The 14,821-nt window shown below is 54.9% G+C and overlaps 1 protein-coding gene across 16 annotated transcripts in view; it reads left to right on the top strand.

Moving 5' to 3' along the window:
• LOC105477698 (ATPase plasma membrane Ca2+ transporting 2) overlaps window positions 1–14,821 on the top strand; it is a 380,543-nt gene that overhangs the window by 183,924 nt on the left and 181,798 nt on the right. For 2 of the 16 annotated variants that reach the window (XM_071092215.1, XM_011734341.3), the window contains exon 1: window positions 9,839–9,995. The exons of 11 other annotated variants lie outside the window; for them this stretch is intronic. The gene's annotated coding sequence lies outside the window, so the exon portion shown is untranslated. Of the gene's footprint in view, window positions 1–9,835; window positions 9,996–14,821 lie in introns of those variants that run through there. 3 more of the 16 variants (XM_071092216.1, XM_024791515.2, XM_011734349.3) reach the window with 3 other exon arrangements.

The following is a 14,821-nucleotide window of genomic DNA, read 5'->3' as shown; positions in this document are numbered from 1 at the left end:
ACTGGGATGGGAGCCAACAGAGGCCCAGGGGCTGGGGCCAGGGCAGCCTGCAGCAGGGAGGAACAGGTTGAGGGTAACCAAATCAGAAAGGGGTCCTGAAACTTGAAAGGTAATGAACTCCAGGTAACCGTGTTGAGGGCCTGCCCAGGGTTCTGTGGTGTGCTGGTAAATGTTTCACAACCAGCTCTCAGGGAGGTGGATGTCCTGCTCTCCAGTGCTTGCTAATTTCTGTGGTGTCAATGCTCCCGCCTTGGCAGATTGTAAGCTGCCAACATGAGATCACTGACACGCACAATTGGCTCTCATGAGTCAGTATAAGCAACTCCAGAACAAGACTGCTGCCACACCATGCCACACAAGATGGAGATACTTATGTCCTGCTTGTTTCAAGGGAAAAGAGAAGGGGCTTATGGGCAGTTTTTAAGCTATCATTAATTGTGCATGTAACACATGACAGGCAAAGTATTTTACAGGCACTATCTCAGTTAATTCTCAGTACACAACTGCAAAGTAGATATCATTGTCACGTTAATGATGAAGAAACCAGGCTCAGAAGGGTGAAGTGACTTGCCCAAGGTCACAAAGCCCAGTGTGTGGTGGAGCTCAGACTTAAGCCCAGGCCTATGTGAGTTCAGAGCATGTGCCCCAGACATATACCACCTGGCCTCTAGCCAGGGTAGTTGTGGGAGCTCAGTTGGGCCTGGGTTTTCAGGCAGAGGCTGTGGGTGGGTTCCTCTGCAGGGCTGGCAGCTGAGAGCTCCCACCAAGTCACGGGGGAAATGGTTACCGCCCTTGGGGAAGGTCCTGAGAAGATTGAGACAACCCCCATGGGGAGAAAGCAGAGCAGGAAACGACCCTCTTAATACTGAAGAAATAAACCAATGGTATCTTCAGATTACCCCTCACTTTGTTTGAAATCTAAGATCAGATTGTCTATGAATCAAGTGTTGTAACCTTTGCAGAATAGAGATGAAAAAGCAAGCTAGATGTCCCTGAGCACCCACTATGTGCCATGTACATATGTATTACTCATTACGCCTCCCAACACTCCCATGATTGCAGGTGTTATCAGTCCCATTTTACAGATGTATTAATAGAAACCAAGGTTCACATTGGCCAAGTGACTAGCACAAGGTTACCCAATGGTAAGTGGCAGAGCTGGGCTTCAATCCCACATCTCTTTGATGCCCAAGACCCTGCTCTATCCTCTGTGTCCCCCAGAAAGAAACAACACCTTATATCCAAGAATCTACTTACAGTTTACAGAGATCCTTCCATACCCTTCTTTTATTTGGCTACTGCTAACCAGCCCCTGGGGAGGTTAGGAAGGCTGGGGGGATAAGGTCAGCACTTCCCGAGCCCACGGCAGCTGTCTTGCCCAATAACTCTTGATCTAGTTCTCTTCCCACCCCCTTGGAGCTGCCTGCCAGCGGACGTGCAGTGAAAGAGGTGGCCCAGCCTTTCAGGAAGTCTCATCCACAGAGGGCCTGCAGAGTGGCCACAAGGCTGGGGTTGTCCCCACTGCTGGTGGCAGGCCACCTTGGAGAGCCTATGCTCTTTGGAGCTGTGTCTGATGAAGATGAGCCCTGAGAAAGGTAGCCCCACATAAGGGGGGTTCCTTTTGGGGCTAACAGGCAACCATGGAGTGAGTACTTGCCTCCAAGCCATGGTCTGGCTGAGTGTGCTCAAGGCAGGTGGTGACCACTCTCTGGGCCTCAGGATCCCTATCTGTCAAATGGAAAGCTAGGGCTGAACAGAGGAATGCAGCAGCACCCCCAGCCCTGAGGCACTGCAAGTCCACATAAACCAGCCCCAAAGGCAGATCCCAAAGGGAATTTCATCTCAATTGCCCATGACCCTGGCCTCAGTCTCCCCTTGTGCCAGGGTGCCCCCTCAGCCGCCTGCACATTCGAGACTCTGTGAATGTCTGCTGGCTGTTCTCCTCCCAACTGTGGCCCTGTGAAAGCAGGGCCCCTTTCCTCCTTGCTGATGTGTCCTGGGCTCGGAGTCCACCCCAGATCACGGCATATTGAGTGGGTCACAGGACCTGCAGAAGGCAAGACATGACTGTGCCGCACTGCCGCGTTGCAGATGCTATTGCATGCAGGGCCTTCACCGAGGGCTTCATGTTCATCATCGGGTTCCATCCTGAAAACCCTTCCCAGCTGCCCCGCTTCCCATGGTGAGGACAGAAATCTGTAGAGTGGTCCACAGGGGCCCCCACTGCCTCTCCTGTCCCTTGCCCACAGCCTTCCGGGCCTCCTTTTAATTCATTGAGAACTACTAAGTTTTTCTGGTCTCAGGGCCTTTGCACAAGCCACACCCTTTGTCAGGAACACTGCCTCTCCTCTTAGCTACTGAACTCCCACTCCAGCCTGCAGAACCCAGCTCAGTCATCGCCCCCTCGAGGAAAACCTCTGTGATGCTTCCTCCTCTTGCCAGAGACACCAGGGGCCTCCTGCTGAGCATGCTCTCACCCCTCTGTAAATACACATTGGTTTGTGTGATCATTTCATTTCATGGCTGTCTCTAAACCCTCTTGAGAGCAGACACCATGGGCATTTCTGCTTACCACTGTATTCTCAGTGCCTAGCACAGAACCTGGGAAGGAGATGCTCAATGGGTATTTGTGAAATAAGTAAGTCGATGGAGAAGCAGGAAGCATATGGCCTCGTGCCCATTTTACAAATGAGGAGCCTGAGGCCAGAGAGGTTGAGGGACTTGCCCAAAGTTACACAGCCCATCACGGTAAAGCAGGGATTTGAGCAAGGGCCACCAGACTCCAGCTCCCAAATTCTTTGTACCACTTCAGAATTGCCGCCTGTGGGTGCAATGGAGGACTGAGGCAGAGTCCCAGAGGGTGGGGCTGGAGTGACAGGAAAGGGCTGTGGTTGCTCTGAGAACCCTGGCTGCCTGCAAACCTCACAGAGAGGGAGCCCGCAGCCCCTCTGCTCCTATGCAAGCCTTCCAGGAAAGATCTGAGCTCTCATTCTGACTCCGGGTGTGTCATCCTAGGTTTGTTACCACCACTCTCTACATCTCAGTTTCTTCATCAATAAAATAGGGGTGATACTCTCCACATAGCAAGACTGTTGGGGACAGAAGGGGGCTAGGGATGTGTGTGTGTGTGTGTGTGTGTGTGTGTGTGTGTGTGTGTGTGCGTGTATGTGTGTGTGTGTGTATGTGCGCTTTAGCACCCAGGAACACGCTCAGCAGAGGTAGCTGATGTGGCCCCTGTGACCTCTGAGCCATTCAGGCTGGACATGCAGGCCCCTGGGATGACCACATTTTATTCCCTAACTTCTTACTGGTTATATTCCCAGCAGTGTTGACCGCCCAGTGAGTCGGCAGTTAGGCCTGCCAGTTCACAGCATTCTCAGTCGTCACCTCTCTGCTCTAGGAATCCTCTTTCCCTGCTGGGTCCCTAACCCTCTTCAGCAGGAAGATGACAGAGAGATCACAGGCTTCAGGGAAGACAATACATACCTGGATCCTCAATCCTGTGCCACAGAGCTGTGCACCCTTGAACAAGCCACACACCCTCTCTGGGCTCATTTCCTAGCCTCTAGGTTGAAGACTGATAACATCAAACTCTGCTGGGGTAGTAGTTAAGAGCCTGGCACACAGTAGGTGCTCCATAAATGTCAGGTTCCCTTTCCTCTTCTGACATTCCTGGATTCATCATCCCCACCCGCTCCCTTTCCTCCTTTCTTCTGCTCTTCTTCCTTCAGGGAGGCAGCCTTTCAGCAAGAGTGAAAACACACACATGTCAATGTTAGCTAGGGATCCCAGTACAGAGCCTCACATTCAGTGAGAGCTGAATAAATATTTGTTGCCTGAATGATCCAAAGAAATGAATTATGAATGGCGGAGTGTCAGGCTGTAGGTAGCTTGGAGGGGCCGTTTAGGGATAGGGGCTCTCCTTCCTAGGTGTTCAGCTCACCTTGAGTCCAACCCTGGACTCAAGCACCCTGGTCCCAGTTGGGACATCTCTGGGCAGTGGGATCTGAGTGGAGTTGGGGTCTCCCTTGACCCTTCCCAAGTTGGGCATGGGGAGGGAGCCCCATTCATTGACAGCTCAGGAAATAGCAACTCCTAAGCCAGGACCCCTAAATGAGTCCAAAGAATATTTCCAGAGCCACAAAGAGATGCAAACACCTTCCAAAACTACTAGAAGAATTGCTTTTCATTCAACAAACCTGCACCCATCAGTTCAATCAATATTGAGGATCTTTTTCCAGTGCTGGGAAATGACTCAGGCAAATGACAGTTTCCTATTCCTGGGGAGTACCCCAGCCAGATGGACAAGACGGATGCATAGAAAAACATTCATTGCAAGAAACTCTTCTTGGGGCACGGGGAAAGGGGGGATGGAGGGAAAATTAAGGAAGGCTTTGTGGAGGAGGGGCTGCTGGAGCTGAGTCTTGAAGGATCAGTAGGAGTTCTCCAGGTAGAGAAGTGGAAAGGGAAGGCATCCCTGGCAGAGGGGGTGGCGCATGTAAAGACGCAGAGGCATGGAAATGCAAGAGTGTCTTTGGAGCAACAAAGACCCACTGTGGGGTCTGAGGGTAATGGGAGCAGTCTGGAGTAGTTATTCGGGCCTCATGAGCCACAGTGAGGAGTTTGGATTTGATGCTGAGAGCACAAAGGAACCAAAGAAGGGTTTGGAGGAATGTAGGCAGTGCCCCAAGGCTGCAGGGAGTTAGGAAATGGCCAGGGGATGGCAGGGGAGGAGGAGGGAGGACAGTTAGGAGGCAGGATTGATGGCTGGGAGTGGGCAGCATGTATGACTCTGCATTACCAAGGAGGCATTAGCTCTGAAGGCCAGTGCAGATGAGACCATGGCCTTGTGCCTGGGAAAGGCAGCCTGCCCCAGAGTGTCCTCTGAGAGTAGCTCCTGCTTCCCCTTCTTCCAGGAGGAAAGGCACCTGATCCCTCATTGTTTCCACAGTAACACTGTGAGCTCATGGCCCTGACCTTGGCCTCTGGCCTTCTAGAGGGGAGGCAGGGTCAACCATCACCACTCACCTGCCCCACATAGGTGGGAGCCTAGGGTGGGCCCTCATGGGGCTAAGATTTTCTAAGCTGTGTGGCCAGGAAGATATGCCCACCGCTTTGGGAAACCTAGGTCCCAAGCGGTTCCTGGACCCAGGTTTACCCCACCTCCCACAGGGTTCTTGGGCTCGCCGCAGGGCCTCCTGCAGTTCCTGTTTCAAGTTCCAATTCCCCTACTCACTCTGTGACCTCGGGCTACATTGTTTTACCTGTACCTCAGTTTCCTCATCTATAAAATGGGAATAAAAATAGGATCCACCTCCCAGGGTTTTGTGAGGAACACACAATGAGGTGTGTGCACAGAATGCCTGGCACATAGTAGGATGTCAGTGCGAATGGTGGCTGGCCAGAATTCTCCAGAAGCCAGGCCTACAACCTCCTCCCTAAGGGGGCAAGGACCAGTAGGAGGAGGAAAGAACTGGAGACCTGCATTCAAATCTCAGTAGACTAGAGACCAGCCCAGCCCCAGCCCTGCAGGTGGTATCTAGGAACCCTTATCTATCAGCCAGAGGAGGTGGAAGGCACCCACTCTCCACCAGCATTTTCCCTGGGGCCTGCTGGAGAATCTCACCTTCTGTTTCTTCCACTAATAACAGCTGCCATTCTCCTTTAACTTGCAACCCCGCCAAATAGGTATTATCATACCCATTTTGCAGATGAAAAAAAAACTGGGACTCAGGGAGGTTGAGTCATTTGCCCAAGGTCACACATCCAGTAAGTGAGGGAGCCAGGAGTTGGACCCAGGTCTGTGTGGACACAAAGCCTCCACTTGAGATCTGGTTGGCTAAGGGAGTTTCAGGCCTTGGTGGGAGTGGGGAGTGGGTGTGAGGCCTCCATGAGACTGGAGAGAAGATTTTGGGCAAGCCAGCCCATGTGGCCCCCTGGATCCCCAGTCCATGGCCCCTCAAGGTCTGGGGCTAGAGATCCTGAGTTGTGTGCTTCAAACTTGGGTAACTTTAGGCAGGCGCAGAGAGAAGGGCCTAGGGTTTGAGCAGGACCCTCGATCTTTGGTCCTCACCAGCTCTGTAACTTTTAAGTAAGGCCCTTTGGTCTCCAGGTCTCAATTTTCTTTTCTGTAAAATGGGAAGAAGCCCGGGCTCTTTGAGAGTAATCTGTGGGGATCAGAGGAGACCGTCTCATCCCCCGAGGAACCCAGCTGACAGCTCTCTGTGGCAGCAGCGACCTGAGAGCTGCCCCAGGACTCCTACCCAGGTGTCTGCAGACCCCGAGCCAGGCAAGGCAAGGGCAGGGGTAGCCTCATCCATGCTTCCCAGAAAGAGGAGAGACAACAGAGAGCCCACATCTCATGCTAAGGACACAGCTGGCCTCTAATTACATTCAGTCTTCTCCCCTCAGACCTGCCTGAACCTACCTCTTCTACTGCCCTCATGCAGAGAGCCTCCAGCAGCCTGGGCGAAGCTCCGTGTCCCCATTCCTAGACAAACTGACCCTCTTCACTCACCCTGTGTCTCAGCTCCAGAACCCCTCCCCAAGGGAGAAAAACGTGGTCTGGCCAACTAAACACAGAGTGAAAATCAGATTGGCTAGCTCTCCCCTCTGTCCCCCACCCCTATTTCTCATACTTTTCCCTAACCCTGACTCTCAATCGGTGTCCACCATAAGCCAAATCATGCTGGAGGCAGAAGCTATCAGTAATCCTCCCAGCTGGCCTCCTGCCTCTTTTCCCCTCTTCCCTGTGGCTGACCCTGACCTGTCATTTCCAACCTTCCTGGAGTTGCAACACTAGTGCCATTGTTTGTCTAATTTCACAACACCTCTGCCTGTCCAATACCCCCTGCCCCCCAACACATCCTGGAAGGACAGGCCAGATGACCCAGGTGTATCTGCTGCAGGAAGGGAAGGCAAAGGGGACGGGGCAGGGAACAGATGTTTGTAGCCAGATTCCACCCTCAAGAATGACCTTAGGCAAGCCTAATCTTTTTCTTGAGGCTTCGCTTTGCTGAACTATAAAATGAGAGAATTTGATAGGAGTTCTCGAGGGTCCAGCAGAGTCGTTCAAGCCTTTACTGCACCATCTAACTCATGCTGGGACCTGAGACCTGGGATGCTGGAGACATGTCTGATGTGGTCACAGCCCAGTGAGGGAGACAGACGTGTAGACCATCAATACAGTGTGGTCAGAGCTAGAACGGAGGCATGAACCAACTCAGTTGGTGGAATCAGGAAGACTGTCTGGGGAAGCAGCATTTGAGTTGGACTTTGAAGAATGAGTAGGAGTGGGCCTAGAACCGGGGTATACCCAGAAGGAAAACCTTCAAACTGTGCTGTTCAATATTTGCACTGCCTCAGGAGATGGGGGCATCCAGTCACTGGGGAGTGGATGCAGGCACTGAAGGACACGGGACCTGGAATGTCAAGGAGATGGGAACTTGGCCAGGTGGCAGTTCTAGTCTTAGGTTCTAAAAACCAAAATCCACAACTGCCTGAGAGTCTGGCTGCTAGTGTATGTTGGTGAGGGCCCAGCCCATCCCAGACAGGGACCACTGGACAGGCAAGACTCAGGACTTGGGAGCAGATGAGTGTTAGGGCTCCCAGTGAGCCCACACTCATGATGGCCTTCGCATGCAGGGAGCCCTGGGCTTGGGTGCTCACGGCAGCCACCCCAGAGGTAGTTGGGAGGATCAGATGATTTGCTGTTTTGTAGGTGGCCTTTACAAACTGTAAAGTATGCTGGACACAGAAGGCAGTGTGATTGTTGAAATGTGTGGCTCATAACAGGCTGCTTCTGGGGCTTTTTTGTAACCAGGGGAAGTGGTTTGCCACCAAAGATGTTGAAGTAATAATGGTGGGATTCCTGCACAGACATGTAGGCTAGCAACAGATGGGAGGTGCAATGGGCCTTTCCCCCTCTGCCCATCTTTGCCCACCCTCACCCCAACATCTCAGAACACTTTTACATGGGCCTGTTTTGGGGAATGGAGAGCCTGTAGGCTTTGGGGAAGGGCGGATGCTTGGCCCTGGTCCCTGGGGTAGAGCTGACTAGGGACTGCTGACTTAGAAAACCACCCAGAGGGGTGGCCAGTGGAATCCCCCCAACTATACCCCTAAGAGGAGTAGAGTTCCCATCTGCACCCCCAAGATGAGGCAGAGATGAGGCTGCTTTGGAAGCTCCCAATCTTGGGCTGTTGGTGTGGGGGCAAGATCCTCCCTGAGGGGTGTCCTGGGCTGCTCTGTCAAAGCCCCAGCAGGGAGCCTTGCCTGGCCTCTGAGTCACACCCTTGCCCCAGTGGAGTCCAGGGCCTTGAATGACCACCCAGCCCTTGGCATCCATAGCTTCTCAGCATCCTCCCTGCGTTGAAGCCACCCTGCAGGCTAAGGGGCAGGTGGGTACCCTTCCATGGGGCTAGGGGGTGAGAAGCAAGAAGGTCTCAGCATGGCCTCCTGGTGGGAGCCCCACCGCAGGCGCTCCCAGCTCTCTCCCTCCCGCGGCCCCTCTGCACGGCCGGGTTCTGATTTTGGTGCAGTGCAGACTTTCAGCTTAACGAGACAAATTGATATTCTGTGCCAGCCCAGGGATGGAGCGGCAGCTCGGGACGCTCGGGCGGGCAGCTCAGAGGTGGGCAGGAGGTGGGGGCAGGGGAAAGAGGCAGCTTCTGCCTAAAACTGCCTCCTGAGGCCGCCTCCAGCCCTGCCCCTGTCCCCCATGTACCCCTCCACCCTGACAGGTGCCCTGAGACACTGGTCCTGAAGGTCCTTCCACCTTCAGTGCCCTCCCTCCCAGCAGGGCACTCCTCCTGGAGGGGGCAGGGCAGGGAGGCCAAGGCTTCAGAATTCTAAAGAAGCCCCTCGCCCCCAGTGACCTCCTAACCTTGCTCTTAGGACTCTTCTCCCACCCATCTGGAGTTAAAAGAGCAGCAGTTCTGACAGAGATGAGGCAGGAAGAGGTGAGCAGCTGGCTAGGGGCTTCCAATCCTACAGACTCCTCACCGGGGGTCCCTGGCTTCCCCTGGAAGTGTCAGTCAGCCCACAGTCAGCCTGCAACTCATCATAGATGTCCTGAAGATTAGGTGGGTGTACAGACATGCAGGCACCCCTGCTGGTGGGCACCTGGCAGAGAAAAGGCCCTTTGAGGCAGGCCCTTCTGCCAAGCCAGCCCCCACCACCACACCCCCTGAGGGCAGGCGGGGTCGCACACAGGCAGGGCGGGTAGCAGGGGTAGCACTTCAGGGCAGCAGAGAGCTGCTGCGGGCTCTGCTCCACTGGTCCTGCAACCACAGATGTGTTTAAACTGTGTTGAGTCCACTTCTCTCCACTTACGACCTTTGCCCCTTTGTCCCCCAGGTCTGGGGGTGCCTTGACTACAAAGAGCGCCTGACCAACCAGATAAGTCCCCCAGAGAGCAAGGGAGGACTTGGGGCCATTTGAGCAAAATCCTCCCTCTCTGCTCCCGTTCCCCCCACCACCACTCTCAGGACCCCCTTCCCTCCAGCACAGCCCAGCCCTACCCTCTCCGTGCCCTTGACATTCCCTCCTGCTTCTGGGGAGCGGGCATATTCCTGGGACTCTGCCAGCTTCGGTTCCTCATGATCCCACGGGAGGAATTAAAACCGCAAACAACACCGTGGTGGTTCGGTCCACACACCCCCCGCCCCCCACTCTCCTCCCGCGTCCCCCCTCCAGAACCGGCCCTCCCTGTGTCCCTCCCTCCCTAGTCCTCCCGCCCCCATCCCCCAGCCTCCAGCAGCGGCAGGGGCGGCCTCTGCCTCCCCCGAGATTGCATTTTGCCGGCGAGATGCTCTCCTAGAACCGGCGCCGGCGCCTCCGCCCCCCGCCCCCCACCCGCTCGGGCAGGATGGTACAGTCTGCAGAGGGGCCCGGGCACGCTGGCTGGGCTCAGCCGCGGCACCAGCTGCCGCACCGCGATTACGGGGCTGCCCGCCGGGAAACCGTGCAGGATTGGTGGTGATTTTCATAGCCAAGTAAGTACCGGCATCCCCCAGCATGAGAAAATAAAAAATAAAAAGCGCCCCACTCCACTCTCCCCTTCCTCCCTCACCCATTTTATTTTGTTTCATTTCATTTGATTTTTCTCAGTGCTGATGGTGGTGGCGGTGGCAGCGTGAAGGGGGGGCGGGAGCAGGGCTTGTTTATCTGGCAGCAGCCGAGGCTGCATTGGGAGCCGCCGCTGAGGGAGACACTAGTGTGAGGGTCCGCGTGTTTCGGGGGACGGCTGGATGCTGGGGACTAGGACAGGGGGGCCTCGGACAAGCGGATGTCCGGGGTCTCAGGTAGATTCCGGCAGCCTCTGGACTGCAAATTCCCCCTAAGGATGTTATGCAAGGGCCAGCAAGCTGGTGGTGGGGGACAAGGTTCTCTTCTCTCTGAGCCAGTCCCAGGGAGACCAAGAGGACTGGAGGGTGCCCCTTGCCCACCCTGGTCAGAGTCCCAGGAAAGAGGCAGGGGGAGGCCCCTGTGAAGGGTCCCTTTGGTGGGGTGGGCAGCTGTGTGCCGGGACCCATTGGGTCAGGCCAGCCGGGTCATGTGGTGGCAGGGACGTGTCCCTGGGTCCCCTCCCTGGCCAGGAGGGTGGCAGGAAGGGGTGGCCAGGCCATTTTGCAGCAGTCATGCTGGGTGGTGGAGTTGACACCCTCTGCCCAGAAGCCCACTTCCTAGGCCAGCCTCAGTGGTCTCCAGCTGAGGGCTATGGCACCTGAGGCTCCTCCCTGCCCCCTGCAGGGTCAGGATGGGAAAATACAGCAGGGGGCCTCAGGACTCCCTGAAAGTGGGTTGCTGCTGGCAGCCACCCCTTTCTAGCCAAGTAGCCATTCCACACCATGGCTGTCCTCTGCTCACCCAGGTTGGGGGTTGGGGGTTGGGGGGTGCTCTGGACTGGCCTGCCCCAATCAGGCAAGGGCCCTGGGGGTCTTGGGTCCTCCATGCAGAGGCCCAACCTGGCTCGACCTTCAGAAGGGTAAGTGAGCAGGCAAGCCTGACCAGCCAGCAGAGGGTCTTAGTGCGATGCTGCATGCCCTGAGCCTAGCGTGGAAGGGGCTCCCTCCTCTCCTGCATTGCTCTCTGAATCGCTGGGAGGAGGCAGAGCTGACGTTTGGGGTATTTCCAGGAGCAGCGGGCGCCATCCGGAGAAATTCTCCTTTGACGTGTGCAGTAGGAGGGGGCTTGGAGCGCAGGCCTCGGGGGCCTCCGCCTGTTAACTTCGTTGAAGGAGCAGTGGCAAAGAAGGGGCTGCAGCTCTGGGGAGTCCTGTGGGGGATTGGGGGGTCCAGGAAATACGCTGATGGCCACCATTATTTAGCCACCTTCACACCCTAGTCCCATTCACATCAGGGCATATTCATGCCCACAGATACACACATATGCACAGATACAAATATAGTACCCATAAGTAGTGTATCATATATGTCCAAATCATATACACACATATGGGATGCCCATGCCCACACCCCAGCACCTGTAAATACAACCTACGTTCCTGAACACCACATGCTGACATGCAAAACACAGCACACACACGAATGCAGTACACAGACACACACACACACACCTGTGCATGCAGCGTGCCCACACATGCGTGTAGCACTAACACAGGAAAGCAGTAGGCTGCACACATTGCCCTGCAATAGCCACAAATGTGTGTACCCACGTGAGGGCTGGCTCAGGTGTGAAAACAACAGGCACACACATGTGGGGCTCCGAATGCCATCTGCGTGCCTGCCTGTGCACTGGCAGGCACATGGCATGCTGGAATGTGCCCACAGGTGAGTGTCAGTTGCACACATAAGAAGACGGCCACAGGCACACAGATGCAGCACCTCTGCGGACACTGCGTGCACACACCCGCCCCCTCAGCTTCCAGGAGGCAAGGTGGCTCTGTGGGTGCTAGGGAGAGCTTGCCCCTTAAGGAACTTCCGATGAGGACAGAGGGATACTGGATCCTAAGTGCCCGCCACAGCCTCACACAGGCATGGGGGGAGGGCCAGCCCATATTCCCAGGGAGCTGTGATTAGACTCAGCAAGGCCATCTTGGGTTATTGTTCTTCAGAGAAGGCTGCCCAAAGTTGGAAAGGAGACAGAGGCAGCCAGGAGTGCAGCTGCTGCCCGTGGCCCAGACAGCCAGGAGCTCAGACTGGCCCCACCAGCCTTCTCCCCGGCACCAGGAAACCAGCCCACTGCTGTGGGGTCTCTGAGAGCTGGAACATCTCTCTGAGACCAGTCTCTCTGAGAGCTGGGGCCTGGAACGTCTTCAGCGGACTCCAAAGTCCCCTCCAGACTGAAGGTCAGAGAAGCTGCTGTGGCTCACGTTGTATGCAGAGCCTGAAATGCTGGCACCCTCCTATACTGTCCCGCTGCTCTCCTCTGCCTTCCCCCAGCTTAGCCGCAGGTATGCGTCAGGGAACCCAAGTAAATAATAGTAATCCAGCTAGCATTCACCCAGCTAACTGCTTTGCACGTATCATCTCAGTGAGGACACCCACAGCCCTGTTATCCCCATGTCCCAGATGAGGACACTGTATCTAGAGAGGTAAAGCCACTCACCCAAGGTCACACAGCTGGAATGTGGCAGAGGGGAGGTAGAAGCCAGGCCACCAGGCGTCTGCCTACCCGTTTTGACCCTTTGACATGAGGCCAGTTTAAATTGGGGCACCAAAATTTTGGGAACCTATAGCTCAAGAATTTAGAATTTTTTGGCAAGATTCCGAGAAAGAGTGAAGAGGATCTCCTATGGATGAAGGTGGAGGAGCCTTCCCCAGGTAGGCGTGGCCCTGACCTAGGCAGCCGGACCACTCTGCCATCCTTTTACCCTGTGGAGTTGCTGATGCCTAGAAAGCCAAAGCAGACAGATGCCTTCTTAGGCCACCTAGCTGGGACCGTTTATAAAAAGGAAACTGAGGCCCAGCCAGGCACAGGGACTTGTCCAAGGCCACACGGTGTTCTGTAGAGAGCTGGACTTCCTGCAAGTGCTCTTGGGCCCCAGACAAGAAGCAGCAGGGGTGTGTGTGGGTCCCTGGTTTTCCCCAGGTATTTTGACCCCTAGGTCAAAAGTATGAGAACCTGGACCCAGCCCCGCTTCTGACCAGCTGTGTGATCTTGGCCAAGTCACTTCATCTCTCTGCCCTCAATCTTCTCATCTGTGACCAGGCAGGCCTATCTCTGCCCTGTGTTATCCCACAGCTGCCTGAGAGCCCTGGACACTGTAGAGGGCTGTGCACAAAGGTGTGATTGGCATTAGGACCAGGAGCCAGAGTAGGTGAGCACCTTGCTGCTGCAATTGGCCAACTCCGAGATCAGAAAGGAAAAAGGGGAATGAAATATCTAGTTTGCAGACTGGAGGTCAAAAGAGCTGCCTGTGGCTTATGCTATGTGCAGAGCGTGAAACACCGGCCCCTCCCCCTGCTGTCCCATTGCCCTCCTCTGTGTTCCCCCTGCCCAGTCACAGGTTTGGGTCAGGAAACCCATTAATGCATTAATTAACCTAAAGATCACCTGATGGGGGCAGATTTCTGGGCCCCACCTTGATGAACTGGGAGGTCCCAGGGGCTACATTTCCACAGGTACCCCTGGATTTTCACCCATTTCACTCTGCACCCCGGAGAGCTGAGGTGCTTAAGAGTGGGCTTGGTGGAGCACATAGGCTCTCAGAGCTGGGGTTGGCCTAGACACCATGCTGTTCCCCCTGTGCCTGTCACGTCTGGGGAAACAGAGGTCTCCAGACTAGTGGGTGACTGAATGAGACTGAAACTCATGTCCTCTCCCCACCAGTCCCCTACCAACCCCTGGCCCCTGGCTTCACCCTGCACAGCTAAATCAGGCCCTCCTGAGGACCAATCAACGCTCAAATCCAAAGCAATGCCATCTTCTCAGCAGGCAGCTGGGAGCCATGCTACAAGGGCACTCACCAGGCCTTGGGTTTGAGTCTTGGTGATGCCTCTCCCAGTCATATGGCCTTGGAGCAAATGGCTTCTCCTCTCTAAACTTCAGTCTTACAGACTTAAAGCAGGGCTGTTGGGAAGATCTCAAATCACGTGTGTGAGGGAAGTGATTCACACACAGTAGGTGCAAGGTCAGGGCTGGGGGCCTGGGAGACCCTAAGGTGCAGGACATGACTCCTCTCAGCCCCCGCCAGCTCCCAAGGTGCTGCCACCGAGCTGTCTGGTGCCTCCTGCACACATTGCTGCTCCTGCCTGGAATCTGGGCACCCAAGCCTCCCCACTGCTCTCCAAGGCTAGACGCTTGAACCTGCAGAAATTCATTTCTCTCTCCCAGGGGGAGCCTCAGACAAGTACATGTTTAGGGAGAAAGTCCCTTGGACATAGACAATTGGTATCTGGCTTTACCCCTCATTAAGAATTGGTAATATACTGAAAAGATATACCAAGGTGAGGCCCTGGGGTTCAAAAAATGGGGTGGAGCCACAGTTCCCCCATCTGTAAAATGGGATAATGGTAGTATCCACTTTGCAGGCTAATGTGAGGGGCACATGGAGAAGCTGTGGACATGAAGTGCTGAGTTTAGGGTGTGAATCCTATTTGAGGCACAGTGAATGGAAGCTGTTGAGACTGAGAATCCATCTGGATTGAGAATCACAGGGTGTGAGTTCGAGACCTACCTCTGCCTCTTAGGAGCTGAGTGCCCTTGAGTTAGTCTCTTTGCCTGTTCAAGGTTTGATTTTTTGATCTGTAAAGTGGGAGTATGTTACCCAGGCTGTCCATTTCAGAGGCCTGCTGTATAACTACAATAAAGAATGGGTGAGGCTGGGTTACGCCTGTAACCCCAGCACTTTAGAAGG

This window comes from Macaca nemestrina, chromosome 2 (assembly GCF_043159975.1).
Source record: "Macaca nemestrina isolate mMacNem1 chromosome 2, mMacNem.hap1, whole genome shotgun sequence".
Taxonomy (NCBI): Eukaryota; Metazoa; Chordata; class Mammalia; order Primates; family Cercopithecidae; genus Macaca; species Macaca nemestrina.
Note: the sequence above shows the minus strand (reverse complement) of the source record. Positions and strands in the feature narration are given on the sequence as shown.